The 20,896-nt window shown below is 44.9% G+C and overlaps 1 protein-coding gene across 31 annotated transcripts in view; it reads left to right on the top strand.

Annotated features, from left to right (window-relative positions):
* The window catches only part of NRXN1 (neurexin 1), a 1,475,796-nt gene that overhangs the window by 1,210,608 nt on the left and 244,292 nt on the right, over positions 1-20,896 (top strand). The window lies entirely within an intron of this gene.

Genomic DNA, 20,896 nt, shown 5'->3' with positions numbered 1-20,896 from the left:
AAGGCCATTGGGGCTGGGGATTATGGGAGCTGCTGAAGTCCAGTAACATATGGGGACCCAAAGTTGAAAATCCCTGGTCTATACTGACTGGAAGCAGCTCTCCAGCACTTCAGACATGAATTTTGCTCAGCCCTACCTGGAGATGACAGTGATGTTGCCAGGGATTCAACCTGGGAACTTCTGCAAGCAAAGTAGATGCTATAGCCCCATCTCCTAAAAAATATACTGTGCCCCCCAGTCCTACATTCTCCAAGCTAGCTCCCCGCAGCTGTGACAGTGCCTTCCAAGGTGGTGCTGGGGCTCAACACATGACTTTTTCTCTTAAATGACCAAGACCCACCCACCCCACCCACACACGGATGCTGGGGAAGTACAGTGCTGTGTGGAAATCATCAGAGGCTCTTGCATTGAAGGTGTTTTGCCAAAGTGCTGAAAAATAGGACAGATGACTACCCTGTGCTGGAGCTAGCTCTTTTCCCCATTTATTTGGGGTGTATTTCAATAGAAAACATGCCCAGTAGCATTCAGATGCTGGGGTTATGCCAGGGCCACTGCTGGAGAAGGAATGGCAAGCAAGAGGCATTCTCTGCCTGTGCTGCCCGCCTCCTCACTTCTATTTGGATCTTGCAGTCCGGACACCTATCACTGTTTGATCACCTGGTGCGCTTTGTATGTTTTGGAGTTGTGTATAGTTCTTGCTTGGCACTCTCGGTGCTGTATTGCGTGATCAAAAGGCGCCGTGGATCCGTTATTGTTATGCTGATGGCTTGGCTCTGCATATCTCAGTATACTAGGCAGGGAAAGTATCAGTTAGCTGCTTTGAGTTTGGCAATAGCCCAAGGAAGGGGAAAGGTGTTAAGGAAAGCATGCTGCTTCTTAGATCCCAGAGACTCCATTGGAACAGCTCAACTTGAGATGATTAAGCACAAAGGCATCTGGAGGTGGAGAAAAGGACATGGGTGTTTTCAGAAGCTCTTCGGAAAACTCTTTCCCCTGTACCAAAACACCAAAGGCTGTGTGCGACCTATTTTCTAGTGATTTCATTTACAAATGAAAAGGAGAAAGCTCTCCAAATTCAGAAACGAGAAACTCCAAATTATAGAATCTAGAGTAATCAGGCTTCTGCAAGTTTTTATTTATTCATCCATCCATCCATCCATCCATTCAGATAATCTTTACTCCACCCTTCACTACAGTTTCAAGGCAACTTACAAATTAAGAATAATAAGAAATGACTAAAATTAAGAATGATCAATAAAATGACTCAAAACAAAACCACAAATCAGTAAAAATGCTGGATAAAACAATTTGAGAGATAAAAACCACTGGAAAAATTAGCCTGTGATGGGGAAAAAAGTGCTTGTGCAAGGCTTCTGCCGAAGCCAAATATTCCATGTCCTCTCCTAGCATTCAGGCCTGCACAACTCAAACGACCTGGCGGGCCGAAACCAACCATGACTTGGTTCATGGGGGCCGAGGTCAATTCCTAGGGTGCTGATTATTAGAGTAACACTTCATATCAATCAATCAACCAAATTAAAGAGAAATGAATTAAAAATGAATTTAATCAATATTTAACTTTTGATGTTCCGGCAGACCAAGATTGATTTAAATTAATATGAAATAAGTTGAATTAAAATTCATTTGAATAATATAAGTATTCTACACTCTGTACCAAATACATAATAAAATGCATTGTTCTTCCTTTCTACCTCTGCCAAATCATCACACAAAACATGGAAGAGAACTTCTTCTCATAATTTTGGAAAAGAAGGGAGAAGGGAAAAGAAAGATGGAAAGGATGCAGCAGGAGGCTTGGAGAGAGAGAGAGAGAGAGAGAGAGTTAGTTAACTGTGCAGGCGCACCTTGCAGTTGGGAAGCAACGCTGGGCCAAATGGCAGGCCCGAGTGTCGCTCTGGTTTCTGCCGCTGTGCGCCACTGCTGCCATGAGGGAGGGTAAGGAAGAACACCTGCACCGCCGCAGCCATCTCCTCAGCCGCACAGCGACTGGAATTTGGGGGGGGGGGTTAAGCAGCAGGGGGAGGAAGGGGATATAGCCCCGGGGGCCAGGAAAAAAGGCCTCGCGGGCCGCATCCAGCCCCCGGGCCAGAGGTGACTGTACCCAGTGTGTGAGCTGTAGTCTTTCCCAGTGCTGGTGGGGCTCCTTTAAGGGGAATGGAACCCTCTCAACCCCAACCCCGTCTTGAAAGGTCAACACAGGAAAGTGTAGGCCTTCCTACTGCTTTCCTCATAGAGCTCTATGAGGGAAGTGCTGAGAAAGCCTACATTTCCCATCAGTCCATCTGCACCTTCTAATATGTCACTGGGGCTTGACAGGGCTCTGTCCCCCCAGTATTGGGGGAAATGCAGCACTAGCAGACATCAGCACAGTGGGAGATGGCTCTCGCAGGCAAAGCTTTTTTTTTTTTTTGGCCAAAGTGGCTCCTGCTTGAAAAATAGTGAAGATGACTGACCTAGGCTTTCAGGAGAGGCTTTACAGAAACTGCATGCCATAGGCAAAGTACAATCCAAGCCAGGAGAAAAATGGTGGTGGTGGTGGGGGGGTGGACATAACTCAGTGGTCATGTGACTCAGCTCTGTTCTGTTGCAAGATGCCATGGTCAGTGCTGCTTATGGACTTGTAGATTTGTATCTGTGAGTGATTTCTTTTCCAAATCCCAATTTTGAAAATGAATGAAATACACTGAGGCTATTCTCACAACCGGAGGCCAGTCGGGTGGGCAGCGGGGGAAGGCTGTGCAAACCTTCCTTTCCACCCAGGCGATCTCTGCAGCTGATGGGAGGTGCTGACTGTGACTCTGCATGATCCACACTGCTGCATGCATCTCTGGAGGCCGGAACACTGAGCACCAGCCTCCGCATATCCCACAATGCACCATGTGATGAGCATAGTGCATTGGGGGATATCCCTGTGAGACGGTCCCTCTAGGCACCCATCTCTGTATGCACTGGGCTGCAAGCAGCCCGAGTGCACACACGTGCCCTTAACCTCAGCTAAAGGCTGGGATTCGGATTCGGGTCGGCCTGGGCAGGGGCGCCGGGATCTGTGTGGATCGCTGCAAGCCCAGGCTAGGCTGCTCATGAGAACAGCGTTGCTGTCTTGCAAATGATGAAGTAGGGACTCACCACTACAGCACATACGTAGCTAAATTGAACAATAAGGTGAGGACTCAGGAAAACACCGAAGGATCTAGTTGAAGTATTCTGGAGGATTATATCTAGTGAATGTAGCTTATCTGAAGAAGAAATGCACAAGTTCTGGCTTCAGAATCTAAAATTTCAATCAAGTGGCATAAGGATCACTAAAAGTGTGCACAGGGATGATAATTGGAGTATTACATCCAACTCCGAAACCAGTTAAATTCAAGTGCTTATGGATAAGTCAATTTAATCCCACTGACAAAGTTAAGATCCAGATTTTGGGTTAGGTTGCTACAACTTCTGATTGCAAGCATGTCATATCAAAGAAACAGATCCGCTCAGGACCTGCACAGATTCTATCCACAAAACCAAATCCAGCCCACCAGCCTTGTGGATGAATGCAGAAGTCCTGACCCCAGCCTCACCCCCATCCCTCCTGGATTCCAGCAGGTCCATAAAAAGAAGACATTTATCCAGCTCCAGAAGGGCTACCATTCAAGGTCGGTAGGTTCTGTTTGACTTGGTGGGCCTAAGGTTGTGCAGGCCTGAGTTATCCAGATAATAGGATTTGGAGTTTTCTGGTTTTTTAAGTTGGGGAGGCCTCTCTTCTTCATCCGTAAGTCCTGATACTTAAAGCTAATTCCTAAAGCTCACTTCTATAAAGGACAAGACAACAACAACAACAACAACAGAGAGAGCCAGCGTGGTGTAGTGGTTAGAGTGCTGGACTAGGACCAGGGAGACCCGAGTTCAAATCCCCATTCAGCCATGAGACTTGCTGGGTGACTCTGGGCCAGTCACTTCTCTCTCAGCCTAGCCTACTTCACAAGGTTGTTGTGAGGAGAAACTCAAGTATGTAGTACTCTGGGCTCCTTGGAGAAAGAGCGGGATATAAATGTAAAAAAAATAATAATAATTAAATAAATAAATAAATAAATAATAAACAACAACAGCTCAAGAACTATTCTTGCATGACTGGATCAACTCAGATTTGATATGACAAAAAACAAGGGGGGGAATATAAGGTATTTCATAAGTCAATACATTGTTTCTTAATGTTTGGGAAATTGCTCTGATTTCTCAACATTTGTATGTATTAATTAAAATCATTTTCTCCATCTTTCTGCACATAAACTAGTGATATAAGTAGACTGAAAACAAGATTTTAAAAAAGAAATCTTAAGATATGGATATCTTTTATCCAGTTCTTTGCAAATATAATGCACACAAAGACAGGAGTAGGGAATCTTTCCCCTTTGCTATTGAAAATGTTTTTAGAAATACATGTTATCAGATAACATGGAATACTGTATTTACATCTTTATTGCTATGACTCTCATATTATTATAAATGAATACAGAGATGACCCAGTCCTCTGCTCCATCCATCTGTCAAGTCCTGCTTAGCCTGCTTCACAAGAGACTCTTATATAACTCAGCTGCCTCTTCTTTATCTATCCCCTTTTCAGTCTCAGAGGACGCTGGGGAGGGGATTCCAAGTCACCCTCTTCCTCCTCCAGCCAAGCCAGCCTCCTTTGTTGAGCCTCTCTCCAGAAGACCCCCAACTGCCCTCCTCCATATCCACAGGAGCCACCCTCATTATAGAACGGACCGCTCTCTCTAAATAGCCCTGAACAAGCTGAGTACTGCCCTCTCGCCTCCAGACATCCCACCCCTGTGAGCACTTCCAATATAGTTGGTCTCTCCCCCAAGGGCTATGCCACAGACTCCAGGCCAACACCGAAATCCTCTGGATCACCAGCGCCCCCAAAAGGTACACAGGGACTCTGCTGGAGCGTCACGCTCCCACTTTTGGAGCTGTCAGGACCTGCCGCCACTGCACAGCCCCGTGAGGAAGGCCAAAGAGGGAAGGGCCCAGACACCATCCATCCCTTTTGCTTGCACACTGCTACGTTCATGGGAGTCGCATATTATTGCTAGCAAATTTCCCACACACAAGGTTCGGAGCTGGATCACGTTCTAGGTGGTACAGATGAGACTCTATTCCCAGTAATATTTAATTGCATATTATTTTGCATGGAATAAGGAATGATGAACCAAGGTGATGATAATGAATTTGCAAAGCAAAATCAGATTGCCCCCTTTAGTATACACTTTGACCATTATTGCCTTTCTTTTTCATTTAAAGCTCTTTAGTTGTAAGAGAGTAGCTTAGCTAGATTCATTTTACTAGCTGGTATTCAACAGTTGCAATGAGAGTAGTGTTATTATTGCTATGCCATTTGGGAGCAGCTGGCAGGTATCAGGTTTTATACTATACTGTTTAATATCATTGTATATTGCACTGTTGATTTAACATGAGGTGGTTAATGTCATGTCATATACCTGAGGTTACCTAAGGGTTTAGTTTTAGCATTCTCATTTCATTTTTTTTTTTAATGCAGAAAGCCAAAAACCCATTCAGATGTTCTTAATGGGGGGACGGGGGCAAGAAACCTCTTGCAAGTATCGATTTGTGATGCAGAAATCAGAAGACAAGTATTGATGTGCCGCTATATCCTTATGTTTATGGATCTGCTCTATAATCAGTCTTGCTACCATGTGTCTATGATCCTGCAGGTTGAAAGCTTCTGTACTGGGGTGAATGAATTTGGAGCCACTTGCTAATAAGATTCTCAGAGATATCAAGTCCAAATGATGGTATAGTTTCTTGAAGTCTAAAACTTGCAAATCTGCTCTAAGCAGGGCTGTAGCATTTAAGCAGTTAATAAGATCAGTTAATTAAGCCACCCTTTAAAAATGAAATGTATCAATCCATCCACTTTGGTCAAAAAGAATAGACATTATGTCCTGTTATAGCAAATTAAACATTCCAGTGGCCTAGACAAGCTTGCCACTTTAACATTCTAATAAAATACATTGTTTTAGCTTTGCCGCTTAATCAGAATGTTTGCTTTCTTTTGTCAATAGTAAGTAAACCCCTTGTGATCTACTTAAAATGTGTCCTTAATCAGTTTTACAAATATGAATACAATGAATATTTATATACCACTTTTTCAACAATTTGTATAGCAGATTGTGAAAACCAATCAGTCTCTATCTATCTATCTATCTATCTATCTATCTATCTAGCTATCTATCTTTAATACAAATCCTTTTAGTGCAGATAGAAAGTTTCATCTGAAGAAGTATCCCCCCCTTTATCTCACACAGGAGTGAAGGCCTCTTCTAAGATGATGTCTGCTATGACAAATGCGTGTATCATCTAAAAGGGAAAATATGCTTCTTGCTTCAGAACAATGGTTCTGAAATGTGTGGATTTAATCATTAGACCTATCAAATCAAACCCATACTTCTTTGCATATGTTTAGGCTCTAGGCTAAAGCCTTCTTCTTCCAACAGGCATTTAACTTGCAGTTAATGGAGGTTGTTCTCATGACCAGCCCTACCCAGATAGGACAGTGTTAGCCCAGGTAGGGCTGGTTGTGAAGAGCTCCAGGATTGCTCCCGATCTCGACGCTCTACCCCTGGGTAGCCCTGCTCCTTAACTGGGCTAAAAGTGAGGCAGGAAGATGTGTGTACGCCTCCTACCTCAATCCCAGCTCTTAGTGGGCTGCCAGTAGCCATCTTACCCATAGAACTGGGGGAAAGGAGCAGCCTGGCAGCCGGGATGTATTCCACTGCACCATGCTTCTTGTGTGGTGCATTGTGGGATACCTAGTGGCCCAGCTTTCAACCCACACCCTCTGCAATCACTGTCAGACTCACTGCAGCGCTGAACATGTGGGAGTGCAGCGCAGTGGAGCCCGGGAGCAACGTAAGTCATCTGGGGGAAGGGAGATAATACGGTGAATATGAATTACAGCAAATATTTACATAGTGCTTTTCAGCAAAAGTTCCCAGAGCAGTTTACATAGATCTGTACTCCAAAGCTATCACTGACTTGAATGGCTCCATTGTCAGGGCCAGGGTGGATAGAGCACTGGTGACTGTGCCTGAATCAAGGTCATGGATCTTTCTTTCTTTGTTTCAATCTAGGACGCCTGAGAAGTGTGGGGATTGAGGAGCTAAGCCTAGTGTTAGAGGCAAGAGCAGTGGCTCCCAATTTGAGGACCTCCAGATGCTGCTGAACTACAACTCCCATCAGCCCCAGCTACAATTTATTGTGGCTAGAGATGATGGGAGCTGTAGTCTAGCAACATCTGGAGGCGCTAGGTTGGGAACCACTGGGCTAGAGTATAGCATGCAGAAGGAACTCTTCTGTCTGTTGGGAACTCAGGAAGTTGCCTTATGCTGAGTCAGACTGTGGTCTACCTTGCTCAGTATTGCTACACTGATTGCATGGGCTGCCCATTGGACAAACAGGGACAAATGAGAAGAGAGCTGGTCTTGTGGTAGCAAGCATGACTTGTCCCCTTAAGCTAAGCAAGATCCGCCCTGGTTGCATATGAAACGTCCATCTTATTTATTTATTATTTCTCTGTGTAAACTGCCCTGAGCCATTTTTGGAAGGGCGGTATAGAAATTGAAATAATAATAATAATAAGTCCTTGGGAAGGACTCGATGTCTGGATAAAAAAAACCAGTCAATAACACCTGTCTGACTGTGCAAAATAATAATAATACTATGAAAGGGAGACTAGAAGTGTGAGCACTGGAAGATATTCCCCTCAGGGGATGGAGCCGCTCTGGGAAGAGCATCTAGGCTCCAAGTTCCTTCCCTGGCTTCTCCAAGATAGGGCTGAGAGAGCTTCCTGCCTGCAACCTTGGAGAAGCCGCTGCCAGTCTGTGTAGACAATACTGAGCGAGATGGACCAAGGCTCTGACTCAGTATATGGCAGCTTCCTATGTTCCTAAATGTCCCTGGGCCCAGAGGGCCCTCCCCAGCCTCATCGTTGCCCCTGCCCTACTGTCACTATTTCTGTTTGCCTCCGGGCAGTCCAGGGGGTGAGTGAGCCTACGGGCAGCAGCGGTAGCTGTAGCTGACCAGCCGGCCTCTCCGGTCAAACTGGCAGCGGCAGGTGCTGTCACTAGCTTTGCTGGCTGGCCTCTCCAACCGAACTGGGCACCTGTGCATTAGGATACGGACGTCACATGCCTGTGATGTCACGGACATGTGATGTCCATATCCAAACTTCGCAGGCGTGCAGCTTGGCTGAAGAGGCCGGCCAGCAGTTCAGCCGGAGAGGCCCATCTGCCAAAGAGGGCCCCCGCCGTCGAAGCCGCAACTGCCAGCCAGCTACAGTGCCCACTACCACTGCCACTTGGCTTACCCCCCATCCCTCCGGAGGCAAACAGAAATAGCAGCGGCGGGGCAGGGTAAGGCAGGCAGCGGCAGGGAGACGCTTGCCCCGCCCCTTGCATTTGATGGCAGATGGCGTGGCCTATGGTCTTCCAGTGTTACACACCCCTCATTTTCCCCAGTAGTGTCTGAATACTGCTCTGAAGTCTGAGTACTCACAGAATTAGGTGGGGTAAATCCAGCCTCATTCCTGAGCTTTGAGCTTCTGGCCCTAGGGCCCTGGCTCCCCATGTTGCTAACCGCAACCCCATGCTAACCACAAAAGTCATCTTTCGATAGCAGTCATCTGCATTTTTTCTATTAAGACTTTCATGGGATAAGATTCAGTGCCTAAATAGTACAAGTAATTCCTTTATCACCCATGAAAAAAGGTGTTATAGTGAAGCCATTACAGCTCTCAGTCAGTGGTTATGAGAATTCAAAGCCATAAAGATAACTGCAAGAAATGTTGTATATTTCTCCTATATTCCAGGCAGATATTCCATTACAAGAAATGTAATCATACAAGGAAATGATAGTAAAGTATACACTGAGTTTAATAGTTTAGCAACGCAGTCAGTATTTATCTTGTCACTAATATTTATTTCTACCCTTCTAAAGCCTTCAAAATATGCGCCAGTGATTTTAATACTCATCATTTCAGGATCTTTTGCTGCATTCCATGTCCTGAATTAAGAGTTTCACCCTCCATTTATACTCTAACGAAAAGCTTGTTAATTTATATCAGATAACTTAAATGTACATCAGTAATCTTAGCTCCAAATACAGAAATTAGTTAAAAACATAGGCTGCAATTTGGTGTATGCTTACCTGGGAGTAAGCCCAATTGAACACAGTAGGATTTACTTCAGAGTAAATATGCATACCGTTGTGTGGTTTGATATATTTTTGCTGTTTTCTTTTGCATCTGCTATGCCTTGGGAAACTAAATCTGTAGGATAGAAACAAATAGGGTTGAAATATGTCTAACTTCATCTCTTCTTCCCCACCATCGGGAGTTTCAGTATTATTGCTTTCTGTGGAAGTGGACAAAGGTTGTAAGCATTATGAGCTTGGGTTATATGAGCTCTTCTCGGAAAAAAGTACTTTTGTGCCAAATTTGCACACATTCATGTTTGACTGACTGTGGAATTATTATTGTTATAGAGAACAGTAAAACCTTTGCATGTGCCTTGGGAAATATCTTTATTTCAACAGAGGTTTCTTATACCACGCTAAGTCTTTTCCTTTCCTTTTCTTTTTTGGTGGATTAGAAATCAACAGGCTGTTTCCGCTGGACTGGAGGCTGATCAGATGTGCAGTTTAGTACTGTCAGCCTGCAACTTTATTTGTGTTGATCATAATTCTCAGCCATTGAAAGCCACAGTAGCTAGCTTAATGGCCAACAGTCCCTGAAGCAAGTTTGTAAACATTTGCTTGTGGTTATGATCGTCATTTTGATGGTGCATCAAAGCTGGGATTTGCAAATTAGTTGTGTGGCCCTCTAGAGCTGTACTCAGTAACTAACTTTGTAAGAGGAGCTATATCTTGAACTGAACACAGGACATTGGTTTGGATTCAGGCATAGGGCTCTTTAACTCTCTCCATTCCAATGGGGATATTAAAAATGGCTCAGCCGAGTCATTTTCTATGGGCTTCATTCATCACAATCACACAATCTTGTCAGCACTGATATGCCTGATGAGATTCAGAGTGGCAGCATCTATAACACGATAAGCAGTCAACAATAATCGGGTCTCCAGTTGATCCAGCTTGTTGATGGATATTTTTGTAAAAGAAAGTATTGTTCAGAAACTGTGCAAAACACCAGAAAGGTAGGTAGGTAGGTAGGTAGGGGTGTGTGTGTGTGTGTGTGTTTGTCGCGAGGGAGGGTAATTGGGAAAAGGGACTGTTATGTTGGGACTTCAAAAGGCATAGATGACGATGATAGTTGTGGGGAAAGATAATGTAGTTAGAAGATACAGTATATTTTTGAAAGATTAGTGAATATCTCAGTCCTGATAATATTAATTAATATAACAGGATTATTCTTCCTGGCTTGATTTCTTTTTCTCTTGCTTGCAAAAGTCAGCCTAACAAAAGACAGATGCAATCGCTACAAAAGTCATGTTTGTTTAACCAAATGGCTGAACAGCCCAGTCCTATGCATCCCAGTCCCACTGTGTTTCAGTGGTGCTTACACCTAAGTAAGCATGCAAACCTTGTGGGCTACACTCCAACTTCCTCTTTCACCTCTCCTCCCTCCCTGGATGTGCTTTCTTTATGATGGCCACTCATGGAATTCATATTTTAAAAGAGTACAAAGCCTAGTGACACAAAGCCTGTTTGAGCAAAGAGAACGAAGTCTCATGTAAAGATGAGTGTAGAATGAGTCACTGGTGTGAAAGCCCTGTAGACAACATCCAGAATGTATTCCACTGGTGCTCGTAACATCCGTCACCACACAGCACTAGCTCCCATGCTAGTTTGCCACTCTGCAAAGCATGGATGCTTTGGCACCCTTGCACAAGACTGCAAATGCTGGCTGATGTGCAGTGGTACACTATGCATTGCACTTTGATTTGCATCACTATGCATTGCATCAGAAACACTAAAGACTTCTGAGGGAGTCTGACACTGCAGAGAATGAGTAATTGCACAAGCAGTGTTGGTGCAGTTAGTCCCATTCACAACAGGGGTAGTTCTGGTTGGGAAACCACTACCAGACGTTCTCTGCCGTGTTGCGGCTGCCTTACGAGTCCACAATAGCCCCGAAGCAGTGTTTGGTGATGCCGTACCACTGCGCATCATGTGAACCACTTTGCGCAGCTCCTGCACTCCAGAAGTGCTTTTTCCCCAGAAAGGAAGTGTTGCTTGACACCCAGCTATGTGTTTCCTTTATAAGAGAGCATTTCTGGAACACAGGCGAGCTCTGAAAAGGATGTTCACTCTTGCACAAGAGCACAAAAGCATCCATGCTTTGGAGAGTACAGGTTGAGTATCCCTAATCTGGAATCCAAAATCCAGAATTGCCAAAATCCAGACAGAGTCTAACATGACCAGCAACACTATTATGTTGAAATTTTTCTTTAAAAATTCGTTTTCATTACATTTACAGCTACCTGTAGTTATTGCAAATGCTTATTTGTTGTTATACTTTAAATAAAACCTAAAATAACAAATTACAGTGTACAGTAACCTTTCGTGTTTAGCCTTGGATCCCATGCCCAAGATATCTCATTACAAGCATGCAAATATTCCAAAATCCAGAAAAGTCCGAAATCCGGAACACTTCTGGTCCCAAGCAGTACGGATAAGGGATACTCAACCTGTAGCTCACAAGCAGGGGAGCCAGTGCTACATGGCAGCAAATGTTAGGAGCACCTGCAGAGCACCATTCTGGATGTCAGCCTGTGGCTGCAACATTTAATCGCTTAACCAGTTCGATTAATCTGTTTCATCTTTTTATAGGCATCCCCAACTAGATGCACAACAGATTAAAAAAAAATTAATAGAAGTACTAATATAAATTGCCAGTGGTAAGCACAATATTTTTTGTAAAAAAGGTTTCCCCCCTTTTCTTTCACATAAGAAGAAATGCCTTTTCTAAGATGACATTACAACACCTGATGCATTATCTAAACAAGGAAAGTACGCTTCGGAACCCTTGTTTTTACTGATACGTAAATATAATGGCACAGTGGGGAAATGGCTTGACTCTCAAGCCAGAGGTTGCCAATTCAAATCCCCACTGGTATGTTTCCCAGACTATGGGAAACACCTATTTGGGCAGCAGTGATATAGGAAGATGCTGAAAGGCATCATCTCATACTGCATGGGAGGAGGCAGCGGTAAACCCCTCCTGGATTCTACCAAAAGAAAACCAGGAGTCCTTACATGCTTATCCTGCCTTGTCTCCAAGGAGCTCAGGGTGGCATACAAAGTGTCCCCCCCCCCCGTTTTATCTTAGGTAATTTGATATGTGATTCACATGTCAAAAGAAAACCATGGCACACTTTACCTTTAAATAAAATCAACTAAATTGATCACCTGAATCAACTTGATTAATCAACTTGATTAATCAACTAAAACTCATATGATTAATCAGCTAAGATGTATTTAATCACATGACTATTGTAGAAAGACACAACATTATTAATTGAAGAGAGGAAATTTTAAAGAGGAAGTTTGGTCTGCTGAAGCCACCAAATAAATTTTTGGAGGTGTACTATATTATTTGTAGCTCTACGAAAGGAATGAGCCTTAGGTTCAGCCATTGAAAATGAGGTGGCAGGAAAATTAATGCTCACTGCTCACTTCCTACCTCAGTCATAATTATGACATAAAACTTGTGAATGGCTTAAATGGCTCTTCTGGCCAATTTCGTAACCCTAAAAGGAGCATAAGTAACAAATGTGTCTTGTGTTGACCTTCAACACAGGGATGCATTTAATGTAAATATAAGATTAGCCACAAGTAACCATATCCTCTCTGAGGAAAGGGAATGAGAATCTTTTCTGGTTTTAGGTGAGCTGCAATTAGATTTACTAACTTCTAATTAGCATTTCAAAATTATTTGATTCCCTTGATTGAGTTGGAGGTAGGATAGAGCCTGATGGATCAGGAGCAGAATCCAGAACAATCTGGAAGGTAATGGGTGGAGCCATATTTAATATAACAGACAGTTAGTGGCTCTCTTTCGAGGGGTGGGATTGCATATTTATTTCTTTAACTAGATACTGACATTGGAATCAGTGTCAAAACACACCACTGTTTTGAAAGGAGATTGACTCCATTGACCATCTGTTTTCTACTGTTAAATGTTGTGCTGTTGCGGATGAGTAGTTTTGTGGTTTGGCAGCTAAACTGGCAATGCAGCTGTGGACAAACCCCTTTACATCGCTCATGCTTACTTCCTTACATGCTTATCCTGCCTTGTCTCCAAGGAGCTCAGGGTGGCATACAAAGGTCCCCCCCCCCCGTTTTATCTTAGGTAATTTGATATGTGATTCACATGTCAAATGAGGACCATGGAAACCCTTGTGGAAACCCTCATTCAACTCCCCCAGTCAACCCTGAAGCTCACTGGGTGACCTTAGTTCAGTGGTTGCCCATCTCCTTTGCCTGCAGAAGGTCCTAAATTCAATCCCTGGCAGCATCTCCAGGTAGAGTTAGGAAAGACTTCTGCCTGAAACCTTGGTGTCAGTGTAGACAATACCTAGCTAGATGGACCAAGGCTCTGACTTGGTATAAGGCAGCTTCTTGTGTTCCATTGTACCTTTCTCCAGTCACTATCTGTCAGCCTAACCTACCAAACCCCAGGTTTGAAAGGGGTCACGTATCTAGGCTTATTTGAACCCAACTGGCCAGAATAAACCAAGATCAGTCAGTTTGGGTGCACAACCAAGCTTGGTTTCTTTCTAAACTAAATTGGAGGTAGAATTCCTGGGAGATTCATGCAGGCAGGGGCGGCGGGAGCATTTGCTCCCAGACTAGGGGTGTGCAATTCGGATTTTCGGGTGATTCGGCTCGGACCCGAGCCGAATCACCCCCGTTCTGTTTTGTGCCCGAATCTGGGTCACCCGAATCACCCTTGATTCGGTTCGGATTCGGATTTAATCCGAATCTGAATCGATTCGGGGGGTAAAAAGGGGCCCAGGGGCAAAATTTTGGGGTGGGGTGGTAGTGCCCAATGGGTAGAGTCTACCACCCCAATTTCAGGGGGATTGGGCAAAGTCCTGATTTTTTGTGAATTTTTAAAGTTTTAGTGACTTTGGGGCAGTTCGGGGGCATAGCATGGGATTTGGGCAAAAGGAGTGGGGTGGGGTGGTAGTGCCTAATGGGTGCAGGCTACCACCCCAATTTCAGGGGGATTGGGCAAAGGGCTGATTTTTGGTAAATTTCTGAAAATTTCATGTCTTTGGGGCAGATTGGGGCATATTGGGGCAGAAAGTGGGGGCTGGTGCAGAATAGTGGGGTGGAGTGGTAGTGCCTAATGGGTGCAGGCTACCACCCCAATTTCAGGGGGTTTGGACAAAGGGGTGATTTTTTGAGAATTTTTGAAGTTTTGGTGACTTTGGGGCAGTTTGGGGGCAGAAAGTGGATCTGCCCCAAAATAGTGGGGTGGGGTGGTAGTGCCTCATGGGTGGAGGCTACCACACCAATTTCAGGGGGATTGGGCAGAGGGCTGATTTTTTGAGAATTTTTGAAGTTTGGGTGTCTTTGGGGCAGATTGGGGGCAGAAAGTGGATCTGCCCCAAAGGAGTGGGGTGGGCTGGTAGATAGTGCCTGATGGCTGGAGGCTACCACCCATCCCCAATTTAAGAGTGATTGGGCAGAGGGGTGAATTATGGTGAATTTATTTGTATGAGGTTTGTCTTCATAAGGTGAAGTGTGCTAAATTGATTACTTCCTCATATTATTCATAGTAAAGGAAAGTGTGAAAAAGTGAAAGTGGGGTCATGAGAGTTGTTTAATTGAAAAAAATCTCATTTGCTATGATAGAATGAGAATTCACACCTCAGAAAAAACTTCTGAGGTGTGAATTCTCATTCTATCATAGCAAATGAGATATTTTTCAATTAAACAACTCTCATGACCCCACTTTCACTTTTTCACACTTTCCTTTACTATGAATAATATGAGGAAGTAATCAATTTAGCACACTTCACCTTATGAAGACAAACCTCATACAAATAAATTCACCATAATTCACCCCTCTGCCCAATCACTCTTAAATTGGGGATGGGTGGTAGCCTCCAGCCATCAGGCACTATCTACCAGCCCACCCCACTCCTTTGGGGCAGATCCACTTTCTGCCCCCAATCTGCCCCAAAGACACCCAAACTTCAAAAATTCTCAAAAAATCAGCCCTCTGCCCAATCCCCCTGAAATTGGTGTGGTAGCCTCCACCCATGAGGCACTACCACCCCACCCCACTATTCTGCCCCAGCCCCCACTTTCTGCCCCAATATGCCCCAATCTGCCCCAAAGACATGAAATTTTCAGAAATTTACCAAAAATCAGCCCGTTGCCCAATCCCCCTGAAATTGGGGTGGTAGCCTGCACCCATTAGGCACTACCACCCCACCCCACTCCTTTTGCCCAAATCCCATGCTATGCCCCCGAACTGCCCCAAAGTCACTAAAACTTAAAAAAATCGCCAAAAATCAACCATGAACCGAATCACCCGAATTTTTTGTGCCCGAAATTCGGGTGATTCGGCTCGTGCCCGAAAAAATTCGGGGGGCATCGGGGGTGATTCGGTTCGACCCCGAATCACCCGAAATTGTTCGTTTCGGGCACAGATCGTTCTGTGCCCGAAATTTTTTGCACATCCCTATCCCAGACCCAAGGAACGCCACACCCTGATTCCATGTGATGCCTGGATCTCTGCAGTCCTGATGTGAAACTCTAACTGCTGCACCACACTGACTTGGCAGTAAACTGCAAGGCTAATAGAGATTAAAACTGCAAAACTGATAAGCAGCCTTTAGGAGGGGGCACCTAGGATCATTTTTTGATGGTGTTTCTTCCTTTCTCTTGCACCTTTTCTGCCCATCCCTCCAGAATAACCCCCCTGTGTGGCTTGGCTATGTTACTCAGAGGAAGGGGAAGAGTTCTGTTGTAGAAACAGCCATGGCTGTGCCCATCCTTTGATTAATGGATTGCTTGATTAAGTGCTGTCAAGTCGGTGTCGACTCTCAGCGACCACATAGATAGATTCTCTCCAGGATGATCTGTCTTCAGCTTGGCCTTTAAGGTCTCTCAGTGGTGCATTAATTGCTGTCATCATCAAGTCCATCCATCTTGCTGCTGGTCGTCCTCTTCTTCTCTTTCCTTCCACTTTCCCCAGCATTATGGACTTCTCAAGGGAGCTGGGTTGTCACATAATGATAGTTTGAGCCTAGTCATTTGTGCTTCAAGTGAAAATTCTGGATTGATTTATTCTATGATCCATTTGTATTGTTTTCCTGGCTGTCCGTGGTATCCTCAAAAGTCTTCTCCAGCACCAAAGTAGAAAAGCATCAATACATTTTCTACCTTGCTTCTTCAGAGTCCTGGTTTTGCATCCATAGAGCATCATGGGAAAAACTATTGTCCAAACGATTCTAATCTTGGTGGGTATAGACATGTTATGGCATCTAAATATCCTTTCCAAGGCCTTCATTGCAACCCTACCAAGTGTTAGACTGTGGCATATTTCTTGATACAAAGAGGCAAACTGTACCCTTTTGAGATGAAATGACTTGGCCACCAATATTCTGCTGAAAATTCTCCCATGTGGATTGCAATACTGAACATCTTCCAGGACTGTGAATACCCAACAGATATTTGAACATGAGCACCAGCATTTGATGTTAAAGTAGCCATCAACATTTGGGTAGTGAATATAAAAGCTGATACACTACAGCTATCAGAATTTTGACATGTAACTACAGATACTATCTGACATATAACAGCATTCAACAGTATTTAGTAAATGACATGCAGTAGCAGTCAGCATCTGAGGGTATGAGGCAGACATGCAGTAGTAATCAGTATTAAACGGTAGCAATCCATATTTCAGAGATGGAAAAAGAATTTGGTATGTTCTATGTTCTCCTCATTTATTAATTTCACCAATCTAAATAGTCAAACTTTGGTAGTCAATAGTCAAACCAAGATTGACATCCAAATTTCAAAATTTGGATTTTGAGATGACGATTGCAACATTTTTCAGCTCTTGTCTGCTTGTGTGGGGATATGTGTACCTAGTTCTGTGAACAACAGCTCTCATAGGGACACCTACCTCAAACCTTCCCATCAAGAATGTGAAAGAAACTTCTAAATTGCATTTAGCAACTCAGCAGAGAAAACTGATAACTTTGCGGGGTGAAGTAATAAGCGAACAGCAGGTTAAGCCCTATATTTTATGACTGTGGCTATTATTCTGCAGAGGCTTGTAAAGGTTAAGAAGCAGAAATGGCATTTTTAGTACACATTTTATCAGTCTGTTTCTTCCCCTCCCCCACCCTTTTAGTGGGTTCTTTCCTGTTATAATACATTATAGGCTGTCTGGCTGCTCACAAAGAGGAGGGAAATTTTGTTTCCCACCTAGCAATTGAGGGGCCCCAAGTAATCCATGACTGAAAGTCAGCTAGGAACATAATGCTAGTGATGTGCGCGGTCCGGAGCAGTCCGGACCGGCACCGAAGGGGGGCCTTTCTTTTAGGGCGGGGAGGGCTTGCTTACCCCTCCCGCCTCTTTGCCCCCTCCAGCGCCCATATTCCACAGTGTAATTGGGGCGCTGGAAACCAGCCGCCCCCGCCCCCCCCCCGCGAGTGGATTAGGGCTAAAAGTTAAGTACTGCCGCCGTCCCGCCCCCCTCCCTCCCCCCCGCCCCCCCGAGTGCTCACCACATTGTTTTCTTAAAAAGAGAGGAGTTCGCGAACAGAGCTCCTCTCTCGGCAAAGTCCTGGCCCAACTGGGGCCTTGGGTGCACGCGTGCGCGCGCGATGGACGCCGGATGGAACTTCCGGCGATCGGAGGCCCGGTCTACCCGCCAGGAAGAGGCCGGGTAGACCGGGCCTCCGATCGCCGGAAGTTCCATCCGGCATCCTATCGCGCGCGCGCGCGCGCGCACCCAAGGCACCAGTTGGGCCAGGACTTTGCCGAGAGAGGAGCTCTGTTCGCGAACTCCTCTCTTTTTAAGAAAACAATGTGGTGAGCACTCGGGGGGGAGGGGGGGAGGGAGGGGGGCGGGACGGCGGCAGTACTTAACTTTTAGCCCTAATCCGCTTGCGGGGGGGGCGGCGGGGGCGGCTGGTTTCCAGCGCCCCAATTACACTGGAATACGGGCACTGGAGGGGGCAAAGAGGCGGGAGGGGTAAGCAAGCCCTCCCGCCCTTAAAGGAAGGCCCCCCCACCCGGACCCGGACCCGAACCGGCCAGGTCCAAACCGGTCCGGCAGTTTGGAGGCCTTCAGAATGGCCTCCGGACCGGTTCGGACACACCTCTACATAACGCAATGAAGAAATGAGATATCCAGATCCCACTTCTGCCTCCAGCGTTTCAGAACATTCTGTTGCATGTGAATGGTCTCATCTCCATGGGTTTTCATGAGGCAGACACTCACCTGATCTCACAGGGTTCTCAAAGGCACTGAATGTCTATGCATGCATAGCTGTGGGCATGTAGACTAGAGCCCTTTCCACCAATGAATGGGAGTTGGAGCCAGGGCCAGTGGGCACATCAGGGGCAGTCAGTTAGTGTGTTCCCACTTCTCTACCGTGCAACATACGGACATAGGAAGCTGCCTTATGGAACATAGGAAGCTGACAGACCATTGGTCCATCTAGCTCAGTGTTGTCTACACTGCCTGGCAGCAGTTCTCCAAGGTGGCAAGTAGGAGTCTCTCCCAACCCTACCTAGAGATGCCAGGGATTGAATCTGGGACCTTCTGCATGCAAGCAGACACCTTACTACTGAGCTATGTCCCCACCCCCTAAATGGAATACCTTACAGCAGACTGCGCTGACATGTAGTCACCCATCCAAATGCAAAGCAGGGTGTACCCTGCTTAGCAAAGGGGACAATTCATGCTTGCTACTGCAAAGCTGGCTCTTCATCCGACAATGCCTTTGTGTATGTGTGAAGGGGGAATCAATTAACCGGCCTTTTGTGGTCCCTAGTTACTAGTTATTGTCATACTGTGAGAGAAAAGAGAAAATTGTGCCAAAGAGGAGAAGCAAAGAAGGGGAACATCAGGATGTGAAAAAGCACACTAGAAAAAATATACATTGAGAACATTTTGGCCCCGCTCCCAAATTTCCCTTTTCACTCTGAGTATTTTCGCTGGTGATAAATTGGCTCAGTCCCACTCTTGATAAATATGTTTTTTCTTCAGTAGTTTAGTGTTTTTGTTTTGTTTTGTTTTGTTTTGGTCAAGCAGTTTCTCCAGAAACCCTTATAAATCTCTTTGCTGATAACTGCTAGCAAGAAGATATGATGTTTCTCTTGGCTTTGCTGTCAACTTGCTCAGTTAAGGGGTTACTCCACAACTCATATCAACTCATCTTATGGGTCATTACAAAGTTCTCAAAAGAACCAAGAAATTACCTGCTGAACAGAGAGAGACTTCATCTCTTCTGTCTAACAATGCATTTTTCTCATGGTTGTTTGCCTTCTTGGATTTCTGACCCTTTTTTTCCTGTGCTTTGGTGTTCAGACCTGTCCACCTTTTGCTACTTTCCTCAGTAGTAGTTCTGCCTGGTAGGAATATTGACATGTGTCTGGTGTCTATCATTCACATGCACCTGCCTCCCCCCGACCCACCCAAAGGTGTTTTGCTTCTTATTCTCTATTTACAGAATTTTACGTTGGCGCAAAACAAGCAAGCAGGGAAAACATGACTGTATATGAATACTGTGATTATAGATCATCATAAAAATTGGTTAGAATTTTTTAGAACATCAAAGCATTTGATTTCAGAGGGGAAAACTTTGAATAAGAAACAGCATTTTATAGACACATGCCTTTAGGAAAGTTCTTGTATGTGTAATAATTTAGCAAAGGGGGTGATTTCTACCTACCAGAGCAATTACATTTTTTAAAAAACATTTTTCTGTTGAAGATGAATAGCAGAATAAGTGGGTGATTAAAACATGTGGATTGCACTATCTGCCACTTTGCTTGTAGGACATAATGAGAAGATAGCATGTTCTCAAGTAGTTTGGTTCTGGAATTTGGTTGTGTGGAAGTTTTCTTTCTATTTGTGAAATCAAGCCTTTTCCTAGCCATTCTCAAACTTTACTTAAAGGACAGGAACTTTTAAAGTTCACCTGTAAATGTGAAACCGTTTGCTGACCTAGGTTCCTAAAAGGCCTTTCTCTATAGGTATAAGAGAGAGCAGAAGAAAGTCACTCAAGACCAGCAAGACCATTTTGTAGTGCATAGGTTAGCAAACTAGTTCAGATTTGCAGTACTCACCCTTGACATTTGCCTCGATATAAACACCACAGTTATGAAGTTTCCTGTGATAGGCATTGGGGATATGCCCCAAACAGCTTGGGCAGCCACGGGTGGGGCGGGCGGGGATGAGTGCCTTTAAAAAGCAGGTGAGCAGGTCCTTACCTGCTCCTCTACCACCCCGCCACTTTTTCAGGCATGGCACCTGCTTCCCAAAAGGCTGCAGTGCTGCTCCCAGCAGCCTGTGTGAGGCATTGACACACAGGTGGCTACTGCGCATGCGCACTGTCCATTTGCATGGTCAGCATGGTGTTGCTGACCATGCAAATGGCCGCCCATTAGGCATGGAACCAGTACTTCTAACTTTCTTAGCATCTGTGAATATGGTGGCTGCTGCTTCCTTGTCATGTGATGTGTAAGTTAACATCATTTTCTGACCTGTGTGCCTCCAGGTGAGGCAGAACAGCTTCCATTTTGAGGGAATCTCAGATCCTTTCAGTTGCATCAGTATCCTCAATGTAGCTGGGTCCACAGAACTTAACCT

This window comes from Hemicordylus capensis, chromosome 1, assembly GCF_027244095.1.
Source record: "Hemicordylus capensis ecotype Gifberg chromosome 1, rHemCap1.1.pri, whole genome shotgun sequence".
NCBI classification, from domain to species: Eukaryota; Metazoa; Chordata; class Lepidosauria; order Squamata; family Cordylidae; genus Hemicordylus; species Hemicordylus capensis.
This window is presented reverse-complemented; position numbering and strand designations above follow the sequence as displayed.